The 13,417-nt window shown below is 40.3% G+C and overlaps 1 long non-coding RNA gene across 1 annotated transcript; it reads left to right on the top strand.

Annotated features, from left to right (window-relative positions):
* The first annotated feature begins 2,600 nt into the window (after positions 1-2,600).
* On the top strand, positions 2,601-5,880 carry LOC144942705 (uncharacterized). Its single transcript, XR_013639406.1, has 3 exons — positions 2,601-2,675; positions 5,127-5,243; positions 5,815-5,880. It is a non-coding gene; the product is annotated as an uncharacterized LOC144942705 (long non-coding RNA).
* Positions 5,881-13,417: the final 7,537 nt, after the last annotated feature.

Below are 13,417 nucleotides of genomic sequence, written 5' to 3'. Positions count from 1 at the left end.
ATTTGTTTTTTTACACGTTGCTTCTCCATAAAAGTGGGTTGGTTTACCACTTGCATGATGCAGCACACATTCCTTGCAAGTTCATGTAAAGGTTAATTTTAAACAAAGAGCATGGATCTTTCACAACCAGTCTTCGTAAAAGTCACGCACACAACCACAACTGAATTTTTTTAGCTTACGCTAGTGCCGTCCCGCTGAGTGTGATAGATCTATAGGTCCCTGAACAGTAGCTTGTTACAGGGTGTCTATGAAACCAGTTATTCTTTAAGGTGATATTTTGAGCAACGGCCCTTCACAGCACAGAGGGCTACGGCCCTTTTCACAGCACACAGAGAGGCCAACCAACGGCCCTTTTCACAGCACACAGAGAGACCAACGGCCCTTCTTCACAGCACAGAGAGGGCAACGGCTCTTCTTCACAGCACGTAGGCCTCTCTTGACAACTTCCAATGCAGTATCATAGAATAAGTTGTTATTATTTTAATTTCATTGAAAAGTTAATTGAAGCAGCATCTTCATACAATTCTAATATTTTAACATTTGTGTATTTTAATACCACACCCGACACAGCCTGATGAAGCTAGTTGTAATTACTGGCGAAACGTCGTGCTCAGATTGTAAATGTTGTGGCTTGGCTCCAACACACCGGTGTGCTGCACTAGTGACGAATTGGCATGTTCTGTTTACGTGACAACCCTTACTAGTTGGCTGTGTTGGGTGGTGGCAGGTTTTAATAACACATTTATATATTTACGCGATCCAACCCAAAACAAACTCTATTATGGATGATATTGGTTGCGAAAGCCTACATGTTAAATACCACAGTTCATTTAGTTAAATGTTGCTATTCATGCTTTGTTATTGTGGTGATTATCACTGCCAAATAGACATTTTCCCACCAACTTACCATGGCATCCAATAACCATTTTTGTAACTTGGCACATCATTCCTATTAGCAATTCCCCTCTATTTTCTTGCCTGATCTCAGAAGATAACCAGGATTGAACTGGGTTACTACTTGGTTTGTAAGAGTTTCTGGTAAGACAGGCATCACTGGTTTCCTTCCACATGCCAAACATTCAAGAGTATTTGTTAAACAAGAATTTCCTGGGTAAATTTACATATCTAAATGAGCTTATGCCTCTCGCAAATCACGTGACCTCTGTATGACTACTTGCACTCTGAATCCCTCCCGTCTCCCCGCCCACTGTGAAAACAGATGCTGCTCCATGCAGCGTCGAGGCCCTTATGTGGCCTCCACCCTCTCCTCATCTTTCCTGACCATATGCTCACGTTTTGCCATTTAATTTCCATTCTTTTCCTCTTATTTCCTCATTCTTTCTCTTCTCTTTTCCTTTTTACCATTGTATTTTTCTTTTCCCATGCATTACATCCTTGGTGTGCCATGGGTAAAACGTCGCGAGTGGAAATAATTTTGTTACAACGTATTATGTTTTAAAAAAATTACACGGTGCTTCCTGCAGTGAAGTGGCACTTCATTTGTGTTTTTTTAAACAATTAATATTCTGATATGTCTATGCCCGTTTATTAATTATAATGTATGCTGTAGTTTTTTAAGCAGTTGAGTGCAAATGCTATATACAGGATACTACTTTAAAGTGGCAATGGTCTACCTTGTTATCCAAGCTAGTTAATATGTGTGTGTATTTTCTGTCCATGACATTGTGTTGACTAAGTGTTGTGGTCAACATGTGGCTTTTTTATTTCTAATTTTCCAATCCTTTTGTCAATAATGATGGTGAGTTTATAGATTACATATTACGTCAATAAATGAATGTGTTGCAGGTCTAACAGGTAGATGGGCTTACAGACTGGATACAAACTTTGCTGTGACCACTAATCCAAAGCGCAAGTGTATGGACTGGTATAGGAATGAGTTAGTCCTGCCTTCCATCAGCAGATTCACTACCTGCCCCTGCTCTTTGTGGCAAGGACAGTTTGACATGTCCTACATCACTGGGGACCTCATATCCAGATATGGCTACCAGCCTCTAAATGTCACAGGTGAGGCTGAACATTAATTTGCTTTTGGGAAATTTTTAAAAGAAGTCACTGCAAAAATTACATTGTATAAACCATTAATTGTAAGATTATCATTTGTCCTGCATTTTAGTGATGAAAAACATGTTGCAGTTTATGATGATGTAATTTAAACTAAGCGATTTATGTTCCTGATGTTATTTGTAGTAAATTACCATTTTGATCACCACACCAGATATTTAGATAACTGACTAGCTATATTTACATCTTTAAAAATAAACTTGTCATTAAGTTACAAATTATTTCTCTGTTGCACAATTGATTATACACTCATCTCTGTACCAGAAAAAAATATATAGGATAATCTGTTTATATTTATATGGCAATATCACTTTAGTCCAATACATGGCAATGCTGAAATGTGAACATAACCACTGCGATTCCCGCCCCCCCCCCCCCCCCCCCCGTTCAAATTCTATCGTATTAATGCTGAAAATTTGTATTTGTGCCAGGTTCATTTTGGAGCTTGCAGAACTTCAATAAAGATAGATTTGGTGGAGGGGTGAGATGCCACTACAACACATTTGGGGCCCTTGTGTCTGGGTTGTATGAGAGGTATCTTCCTACCCCTTGGATCACCAACACTCTGCAGCAAGACATTCAACTTTACTCGAGTAAGTGATTTTAATTGTGCAAAATAGTTGTATTGTGAATTGGCTTAAATCTCCCACTGCCGCTGTCCACCCAGCGTATAAATCGGAACACCACAGTTAGGTAGATATGCTGTTAGTGTGTGGTGGGGTAGAATCTGGGTACTGCCACCTATTCCAAATTGTCTGGCAAGCATGGAGCCGTAGATCAAATTAGCCTTTAGAGATGGCCTCTAGAGCTTCCTGAAGTGGAGGCCCTTCTGTTGTGAAAAGTAATGAATATAAACTCTGCGGGAAAGTGCAAGAACAAGGTTTTGTTTCTATGATATGCAATTTTATTACCTTCTTTACACTCACGTTATTTACACCTGTAATTGTTCCTGGCCTAATGGCACTTTGGCAAAATGCTTGACTCACATTTGAATGATTACAAGTTCAGGATTATTACATTTTGTCAGTCATATTCTTTGGGTCTTTCGGTAAAGCAACGTAGATAGAAAAAATAAAATAAAATAAAAATAATAACAAGATCACGACGTTTCGATCGCAACACAAGCAATCTTCATCAGGTGAGAGCTGCCAAGGTAGGAAAAATATATGGCGGGAGCGTTGCTAAGGCAGGGATTTATAAAGGTTTGAGATGGGTGTAGCCCAAGGGTCAGTGGGCGGGGCTAGAGATTAAATTTGCATGTAAATGTAAGATAGGAGAAATCTTGATAAACGAAGTTGTGGGGGTGGCGATTGTATTGTGAGAGATTAGCATGTCAATGTAAGAAATTTGCTTGTAAATGTAAGCTAGGGAGAGCTCGGACATCGCCACATGGAGGTGGAAAAGGATGGTAAGCCGCTATGGGGGAGGCCATTGTATTGTGAGAGATTAGCATGTCAATGTAAGAAATTTGCTTGTAAATTATCACCATTGCTAGTGTTGCGATCGAGAGAGCTCTGAAAAGAGCATCGCCACCTGGAGGTGGAAAGGATGGCAAGCCGCCATTTACTAACACAGCTAATGGTGGCTGTGGGAAAGAACCATCTGAGGACCCAATCAAAACCATCACCTTGCCATACATAGCAGGGGTCACCAAAAATATTTCCCAAATCATGAACAAACACAAGATCCAGGTACGATTCAACACAGTACATAAAATTCGTGATTTGATCCCATCTATGAAGGATGTGATCCCTGACATGCAATACCCCGGTGTCTACAAACTAAGCTGTGTCTGCGGCAGCAGTTATATTGGGGAAACTAAGCGACATGTCTCGGACCGGGTTCGTGAACATAAGGCAGATCTGAAACACGGTAGGACCAATACCTCAGCCATGGCTGATCATTATTTTAACGCTGTGGGCACACACGAAATTGATTTTACCAAGACGAAGGTACTCTGCAAACCTACTGGCTATCAGCAAAGATTCGTCCATGAAGCCATCTAGATATATAAACAGACACAATTTCAACCGAGAAGATGGGTACAAACTGAGCAATCATTGGAAGGACGTTATTAACTAGTTTAGTTCAAAACTGGCTGTGTTGTTCCTTTCCTGCCTACCTGTGTTAGCAGTTATCTTCGACTCTTTGAGTTACATTCACTAACACAGCCACCGTTACCTCCAAGTGGCGATGCTCCTTTCCGAGCTCTCCCTAGCTTACATTTACAAGCAAATCTCTTACATTGACAAGCTAATCTCTTTCATCATTAGACCACAAGTATTGTGGTTAATGCACACATGATTCGTTGTAAAAAGGTTTCAGTTTTGTTGCCAGAAAAAAGGAGAAAAACCCTATTATTATGTTAATCTCTCACAATACAATGGCCACTCCCACAACTTCGTTTATCAAGATTTATCCTATATTACATTTACATTCACATTTAATCTCTAGCCCCGCCCACTGACCCTTGGGCTACACCCATCTCAAACCTTTATAAATCCCTACCTTAGCAGCGCTTTTTTCTTACCTCAGCAGCTCTCACCTGATGACGATTGTTTGTATTGCGATCGAAACGTCGTGATATTGTTATTATTTTTATTTAAAAATATTTTTTCTATCTACGTGGCTTTACCGAAAGACTCAATGAATATGAATTCCTGCAGTAACGAAAGCTTTAAGTGATGTGGTTACAAGTGCTTAGGGAATTGTGTACCTGGATTGTCAGCGGGTTTTTTTGCCTTTTATAAATGTGGTGATAGATTTATAAAATTATTACTCCTTACTCCTGCGTAAGTTTGTCTCGGTTGCGTTGTTTCGTCCGTTTTCGGATTGCACAGCGTATTGCTCACTACGGTATTTACCTTCATGTGCTGGGAGCTTCTTTCAGCTCCTGAAGAAGCTCTCAGTTCCTGAACAAGGTCCCAGCACATTGAGCAAAACGTCAGACCTCACGTTGAACAATACACAGTACAAACCGAAAACACAGTGGAGAACTAAGTCAATGATGTTACACACAAACACTTTTTTGTTGTTGTTTTCAGCAAATGAAGTACAACCATATAAATCATGTTGCCAGTCTGCAGATGCCAGGTTTTGCAGTCTGTACCAACAGAAACGCCCTCCCAACCAATGTGCTTTCTACAGGCCACCGTTTGCTGGTAAGAGTCCTCTGTTAAGAATTACGTTTATTTAAATGTTCAGAATCAAAATGTATTTACACTGGTGGAAGCCGATGAGCTATAATGCTCTTTTTCACATATGTCCAATGTGGTCACCCATGGGCTAGCTTTCAAAGATCATTGCTTGATATATAAAGACCAGTGCTTTCCAACTATGATTACAGGATATGCTGCAACATGAGTCTCCATTTCAGGCATTGAAATAAACTTGAATGAGGAATATTCACAAGATACACGGTATATATTAATAGAGTTCACATGTTGATCTTGGTCTGCAATCAACTGAGCCCATCATCCCCCCATAAGTGGCACTTTGCAAAAAAACTGCAATCCTATGATAAGTGTAAACTCAGTCATATGGAACGTTCATCCCGGTTTCGGGCCAGATAAGCACCACCCAATGTCAAATTGAATATCGTAAAAAAAAATGTATAGTTCCATGAATATAAACAAAAACATGAATTAGGTGGAATGGTGGTGCAATGGTTAGCATACTGCGCTATGACCCCAGCGATCCGGCATTGTAAACTTGGTTACTTTTTCATTGCAGCGTTTCTCATTGGTGACCCTCACATCACGACCCTGGACAATGTCTCGTACACCTTCAATGGCCTGGGAGAGTACACTGTGTTGGAAGCGGTTGGAGATGGGGTGAATTTCACCATGCAGGGCCGCACAGGAATTGCGAGGACCAATGCCTCCGCCAATATTTCTTCAAAAGCAACTTCCTTCATAGCCATTGTTGCACAGGAGACCGGCGGCATTAAGGTACACGCAAATTGCTTGACAAATATTAGGTTCCCAAGCTTAAAGACATAAATTGCCCACCCCCCCACCGCCTCTGTCCACCCAGCAGTTTAAATGGGCACCCCACAGACGGTCTGATCGGCAGATCACGAGTGTATAGGGGTAATGTGTGCGTACTCCCACCTCTTCTAAGATGCGTGTGGCCAACAATTGATATATGAACTGGCCTTGGGCTCCTGCTGTTTACCAACCTGCACTGAGTAGTGCGGTGAAACTTGGTCAAACAGCCACCTCGGCTAACACAGCACAGAGGTCGCAACCGGGTACCCGATACCCGTACCCTACCCGATACCCGGCTACCCGTACCCGGCAGGGTACGGGTAGCCGTTTGCGACCCTGGTGCGGCCGGGTACGGGTAGGCCGTGAGTCACTGGTGAGTAACCGTTTGTCACTAATTTCGGGTAGGGTACGGGTACGGGTAGGGAACGGGTACCCGGGTACGGGTACGGGTACTCATTTGCGACCCTGGTGCGGCCGGGTACGGGTAAGGAATCAAAACCCGTTTGCGACCTCTGACACAGCATATAGGGAGGTCTTAATCCAGCAGTGGATTAACAAATGTCTAAAAAAATTACATATACTTGCAATAAAATACACCACGTTGGCTACGTACGGTGCGAAAGAAGTTCAACGTACATACACACATAGAGGGACTTTCTCGTGCTCCCTCTAGTGGACACTCTTTTGCCAGCAGTGGCATGAGCGTGAAATTGCAGGGCTGCACCTTTACCTTATAGCCCATCTTTATAAACTATAGATGAAGATTTCATAAATTATTTAACAATGATAATTAGAGAGCAGTTTTTTTAACGGCACGGTGGAACTTTGGGGTTATGTGAAAAAGCCAAACAGTTTCAAGTGATCTTCAACAGCACATGACAGAAGCATTCACGAAAAATTACACCTGAGATGTTAGTAAGCATCCGTTATTCATGTTGTTTTTTATGTTGAAAAATCTACTTTTCTGTCCTGTATTTTATTACCCATACCTCTCAATGACAACACATATTGCATTTTTACCCGTGATTGTTTACAAACTGTTTAATTTTGCTTTTACAGGTTGAATGGATTCTCAAAAACAGCAGCATATTAGTACTGGTAGATGGCAAACAGATCAATTCAACAGGTAAATAATTCTGAATGTTTTACCTGGACGAAAACAACTCATGCAGTATCTGTTTTTATATTTCGCTGTGCTTCGTATATACTGTGTTTCTCTGTATGTTTTGTATACATGACGCTCTAAGATAAATTGTATCGGTGATAATGTGCTTCATTTTTATCTGTGGAGTCCTAATGATAACCATACCATTGACTCTTGTCACTGATGTGACCTGTCTTGATCCCTCTGAATGTATTAAAGTTGCAGGTTTGTATAAACAATTTAACATTCTATAATACCTCATTTCTACAGCCAATGGGTACTACAATTTTGCGCCGTTCTGTTATAGTGGGGCTGTACTGGAAAGCCTGTGCGTTCTCGCATCAACTGGCCTGTCAAATAGATCGATTTGGTTTATTGAACAGGGCTTTGCACCAGCTTTGTTTGTCAATGAAGGATCCATTTGGGGCTGGGACTATTCTGGAGGTATTTGCGACATCCTGAAGTCAACATGGAATCTATATGTGCACATGCCGTTACATCACTCCCTTGGTTCAACTTTCCGTCTATTTTAGTGAAAAAAAACATGGCCTAGCGGGAGCATGTTCGCCATTTGTTGCAACCCCTGGTTATTATTACTATGGGTGCATTAGGGTGCCACGGTGGCGAGATGTTAACCTCGCATGGTATACAGAAGGTTGTGTGTTCCATCCTGACCCTGATGCTGTATAGTAGGAGTTTGCATGTTCTTCCCATGGTCGCATAGATTTTTCCCCGGGTCCTACGGTTATTCTCTCCACATTTAGAAACATGCGTTTAGAGTATTTGGCTGCGATAAATGTCCACATGATAAGCCACTTCATTGAGCTATTAGTTGTGGCCAGGTCGCTTCTGAAAAAAAGTTATATAGCTCGCTGGGCCTTACCTTGTAAAATAAAAAATAGTTTTTATAGTTTATTAACCATACAAATAAATACATACAAATACTCACTGTCTGTTTCACTTAGGACGTTTAAAATCCCGTAACTTCAATTGCGAAATTTGAAAAGTTCACTCGAAATTAATTGGAACATGAAGAGCAATCAACTTGGCGGAGTAATAAAACATAAGATGAAAAATACAAAAACGATATATTTAAGTTCTGATGTGTGAGAATAGGGTTTCCCCTTGTTTCTGGCAACAAAACAGGTGTTAAGATGTTAAAACACCAAACTGAAACCTTTTACAAGGAATCATGTCTGCATTAACTACAATACTTGTGGTCAGAATGCAAACAAAAAACACTCCGATTTTTTTTGATTCCTTGTCAAAGGTTTCAGTTTGGTGTTTTAACATCTTAACACCTGTTTTGTTGCCAGAAAAAAGGGGAAAACCTATTCTCATATTTTGGTACTGGCACAAGAGGTCCCATGATGTAGCTCTGATGTGTGTTTGGTGCGCTTTGCGTCTTGTTTGGCATGATGTCTGACGTTTTTCTCCATGTGTTGAGAGCTTCTGCAGAAACTGAATATGCCAAACAAAGGAGTATAGCCCTAAAACATATATGCGAGCTATACAGCACAATCACGAAAATCTACTCAGCAGTGCAAGAATATTTTAACTTTACCTGCAATCACTTGATCCATGCCCTTACACTTTGATAAAGACCACGTGTTTAGGCAGTGTATTTCCTGGCATCCACCCTATTGCCTGCGGGATGATAGTGGGCAGGAAAGGGGAATGTGGGTGGAGCAGAAGGGGTGAAGACTTTGGAACCATGTTGAGCATGGAGGCTAATGGCCAGGGCCCCTGTTGATATGTATGAACCGGTACTGGGCCAACAGGGTTCAGACCCTAATAGGTGTGGAAACGGGGCGTAATAATTAACTTTTATGTGCCCACGTTATATTAAATTATCACCTTGTTTTTCTCATTTAGATGACATCTACAGGCAGAACGTGTCGATCAAATGGACAATAAACGGACAGGTGGTAGCTACCTTCGCATCGGGCATCTCAGTGAACGTGTCCAGCCTTCCTGGGGCCTTCAACTTCATCACCTCATTGCAAGAGAGTTTTAACAACCGTACGAAAGGCCTGCTGGGTGAGTCACAATGAAGCTGCCCTTCACACAGTCAATGGCTTTTAACTTTTGCTCGTCATTGTCCCTAATCTGGTAGGATGGAGCTGTAGCAGGGAAGCGAGTTCGAATCCATTTCATAAATTGACTCATCCCATCACCTTCTGGACTTCAAAAACAAGTATTAATAATTTAGGAAGTCAATTGTGGTTGTTCTGCAGATTCCATAGTAATGTGGGATGTCCATAACAGGCATTCAGGATGCAATCTTGGTAAACAGAGCGCTGTACGAAACAGCGCTATAGGAGGTCACTATAACACAAAATGCGCCCACTTCAAACATTGTTGTTTCATTGTACGAACAATTCCAATCATTTAAAACGTGATAACATGTGCAATTTTAGTGTGAGTGGTTTATTCAGCAGTGCTTTAGTCAAAGGTAAGTGTTGCACAGTGGATAGTCTTACCATGAAAAAATTTAACGAGTTATAACATGTCACACGTGTAAAATATTTTTGGGATAGCCCACACCTCCATATACCCCGCAGGGTCTTGTTTTGTTTGTAAAAAGTGGTATTTCCATATAGAAAATAAAACATGCTTCAAATCACTTTAAACTATTGTCATTGTAGTGCGTATTTAATGTGGCGCTGCACTCTGATGTTGTAGGAGAAAACACGTATTAAAAAGGAGGCGTTGGAAGGCTGAAATTTAGCATAAAATTCACTTGAAAATATTCAACGTCTAACTAAAACTGCCGATGTTCAGAATATTCTATTGAAATTATCTTATAAAATATTAAAAGTAATTATAACTATGAAAAAATACTTGAAACTTTGTAGTAGAACGAAGCAAAATGGAGAGTACAATTATAACAATCATATATTAATTCCACAGAATGAAAAGCCCTGGTAGAATAATTAAAATCTAAATGTTTAATAACAATCATTCAAAAAATTTACAAAATGTATGCTTCTCTATTCTCCCATGGAGAAGCAAAATGCTTCTTCATGGAATAAATAAAAGGTGACCTTAGTAAATTTAAATAATTAAATAGTTAATAATGAAAATTAATCAAAATTAGTGTTATAACAATTATTGTTTATATGTATTTAAAGTTGCGCATTTTGATGTGACATCACATTTCTCAACCCCCCCCTCCCCCTTCTTGTCACACATCGTCACAAATATCTGACCCCTCTCCCCCCCCTAGGTGTTTATGGACGGCCCCATGCTACTAAATTTGGACGTAAATCGTTTTTCTGATATATGAACAATGGGATTTCTTTGCAGGTGTTTTCAACAAGGATCCCACCGATGACTTCCAAGCTTCAAATGGAACAGTTCTTCGCTTCAACGGAAGCAGTGTGCCTCCTGAATCACAAATATATTATAGCTTTGGAGTTACATGTAAGTGAACCCGAGGTGTATTAATGTAGTTATGAATTGTGAATCGAACATTGCATTTCGCAAACAAATAACGACATGGATCGGGTGCTCCCGCTTGTCACGGCATTGTTATGCTGGCAGAGTAAAGAGAGGTTTTTTAAACTACATAATGTATACTCTTTGGGTATCTATGTGATTTTACCGAAAGACCCAAAGAGTATGAATTCCTGCAGTCACAAAAGCTTTAAGTGAAGATACATAATTTATGTAAAATACCGCTGATATTTTACCTCATCAAACATTTTGTTACATGTTATCAGCAGATATTTCTGTTGCAAAAAACCAACACGCATCATACGACTGATATGTAATATATGTTTTATGTGCTCATTTGATAGAAGACTCTTCAGATTTACCAGCAAAGACCTATAAACATGTTCACTAAGGTGACACATCTGCCTGCTACGTTGAGCAGAGTGTATATTCATAGTGACTTTAATAAAACGTTAAATTATGTGAGCGACAATAACACCAGTTACATTCCACATTGTCAATATAAAATATAAGTGAATTAGAAATCCACCTTGGTGCTTTGCACCGCAGCTTTTAAAGCTGAAATAACCGAGCGTTTGTACTGTTGGTTTATACTTGTTGCTGCTTACGTATGTCAATAATGTTTCTTAAAAACACATTTCGACAAATATGCCATCTCTTTACAGGGCAAACAAAGCCAAGCACAAGCCTGTTTACTTATAACGCCACCAGTGGGGAGACTTGGTCCACATTCAACAACAACAGCTTTGTGCCTACATTCTATGAAGAACTCATAAGTCAGACATCTGCAGAACGACTTGCCTCCATTAAGGCTTCATGTCGAGGACAGTTTGACTGCATATTTGACGTGCTGAGTACCGGGGACACCGACTTTGGGCTGGCCACATCGCAGAGCGCTATGGAATTTGGCTTTCAGCAGAAAGCTCTACGTGAGTTGAATTACGCTGTGCCTCTGTTTTCATTCTACTACTCGAGCAATGCCCGGGACCTTGCCCAAGGCAGCCACGGTGCAGCTCATGTGGCGCCAAGGTTGTCCTTCACTGGAGAAGCCGAGCCGTGCCACTTCAAAATCGAAATCTTTATTTAGACTGGAGGAATTCGATGAGCCGTGAAGCTCTTTTTCACGGATGTCCAGTAGGGGCGGGTCAGGTTACTTAGATCACACGCAACAAACGAGGCAAGATGCGTGTACGTGAAGCGTTGATGCTGTGTCCGCTCAGCGTATAGACTGATGTTATACGCAATTAAATCGTAATTAGCTCTGCTCCTGCCCTTGCTGGGCCCCGAGCCAGATTCAGACGTCTTGTGAGATTAATGTATCATGGTTTGTTTCTAGCTCAGCATGGCAAATAGCCAGTGGGAAAAACCCCGTACCGTAAGGGTCCTCCCGCTGTCTCGGCTCAGATGTGCCAGTGGAGAAAGTAGCATTGTACATCCACGTAAATTCTTGATCTGACAATAAGCAGTAGGCATGTAACAATCAGCCCCCTGGCCCAATGGTTTTTTTTGTCATTTGTATTGTTTCTTCATAGAGATAGAGTTGTGTGCTGCATTATCCTGAATGCAATAATAGCGTATAACGTGCATACAATATGGTTCCAATCATAACTAATCAATCCTTTTCAGTCTTATTTGCACGATTTGTGAGTGTGCAAGCATCTCTCACAATGTATTAAACATTACATGCCTGATTAGCAGTCACTTAAGACAAGCTGAGGTGTGACATTGAGGACAATTTTCACATCATACGTTACTTTAGAATAATTTACGCCTTCAATGAGCCATACTCAAGCATCTTAGGAGTTGAATTGTCAAATAGTTAAAACAGTGGCGTCCTACATTAACATTTCAAACACACGACAGAACATGTATTATAAGATAAATAATAAATAATAGTAGTACATCTAACACACTACTTGAGTAAAGCGACACTAGTGATACTATAACATATGCATCAGTACATATTTTTTAAACACCTGTTTTGTTTTACTTCGGAGCTTCCATAAGATGGGAATTACTGTATTTTAGTGTGTTAAATTCTAGTTTTGTTAACAATGTATTTATCTCAAAGTCGCAGATTAATTAACCATTGAGTATCGATACATCGTTGTATCACGCAATGTACATTTGCACATACTGCTATGGTTTTCTGCTGTGATTTACCTCTGATAGTGTATAACACAGAGGTGCATTGGGATCCTTGGATGAAGTGTGCCTTACAAATGTAAATGATTATAACACAGACATGTCTAACATGCAGGAGTGTTATTGTGCGTGAATCTATAAGTGATATGTGTTGTTTTGTTTCAGAAAACTTCCCTCCCAACATTACCAGCGACGGGCAAATTTCTGCCATGCTGAATCGAGTAGTTACAGTCAAAATCAGCGCAGTGGACCCGAACAACGACACCATTGTATTTACCATTTCAAGAAATTCCTCAGACCTCAACATCACAGGTGTGTGTGTTTTATTTTGGCTTTTTTGAGAAGTCAATGGTTGGAATTCATACAATTGTTGCTCTACGTGATGATAATTTAATGTTTTCCGTGCTAAATAAATTGAAATCTCGATGTAAAATTTTTGAAAGGTTCTTGTTATATTTTATTCCACATATCGTTCAACTTGGTGACAATTTTCGTACAAATTTGCTGGGTGGCAGAGCCTCTGAAGGTGGCCAGGAACAAAAAGAGCTTGAGCAAGAACAGAGATTATGCATATTTAACTAGTTGAATTGTGGATATT

This window comes from Lampetra fluviatilis, chromosome 28 (assembly GCF_964198595.1).
Source record: "Lampetra fluviatilis chromosome 28, kcLamFluv1.1, whole genome shotgun sequence".
Lineage (NCBI taxonomy): Eukaryota > Metazoa > Chordata > Hyperoartia > Petromyzontiformes > Petromyzontidae > Lampetra > Lampetra fluviatilis.
The sequence above is the reverse complement of the archived record's forward strand: the minus strand, read 5'-3'. Positions and strand labels throughout refer to the sequence as shown.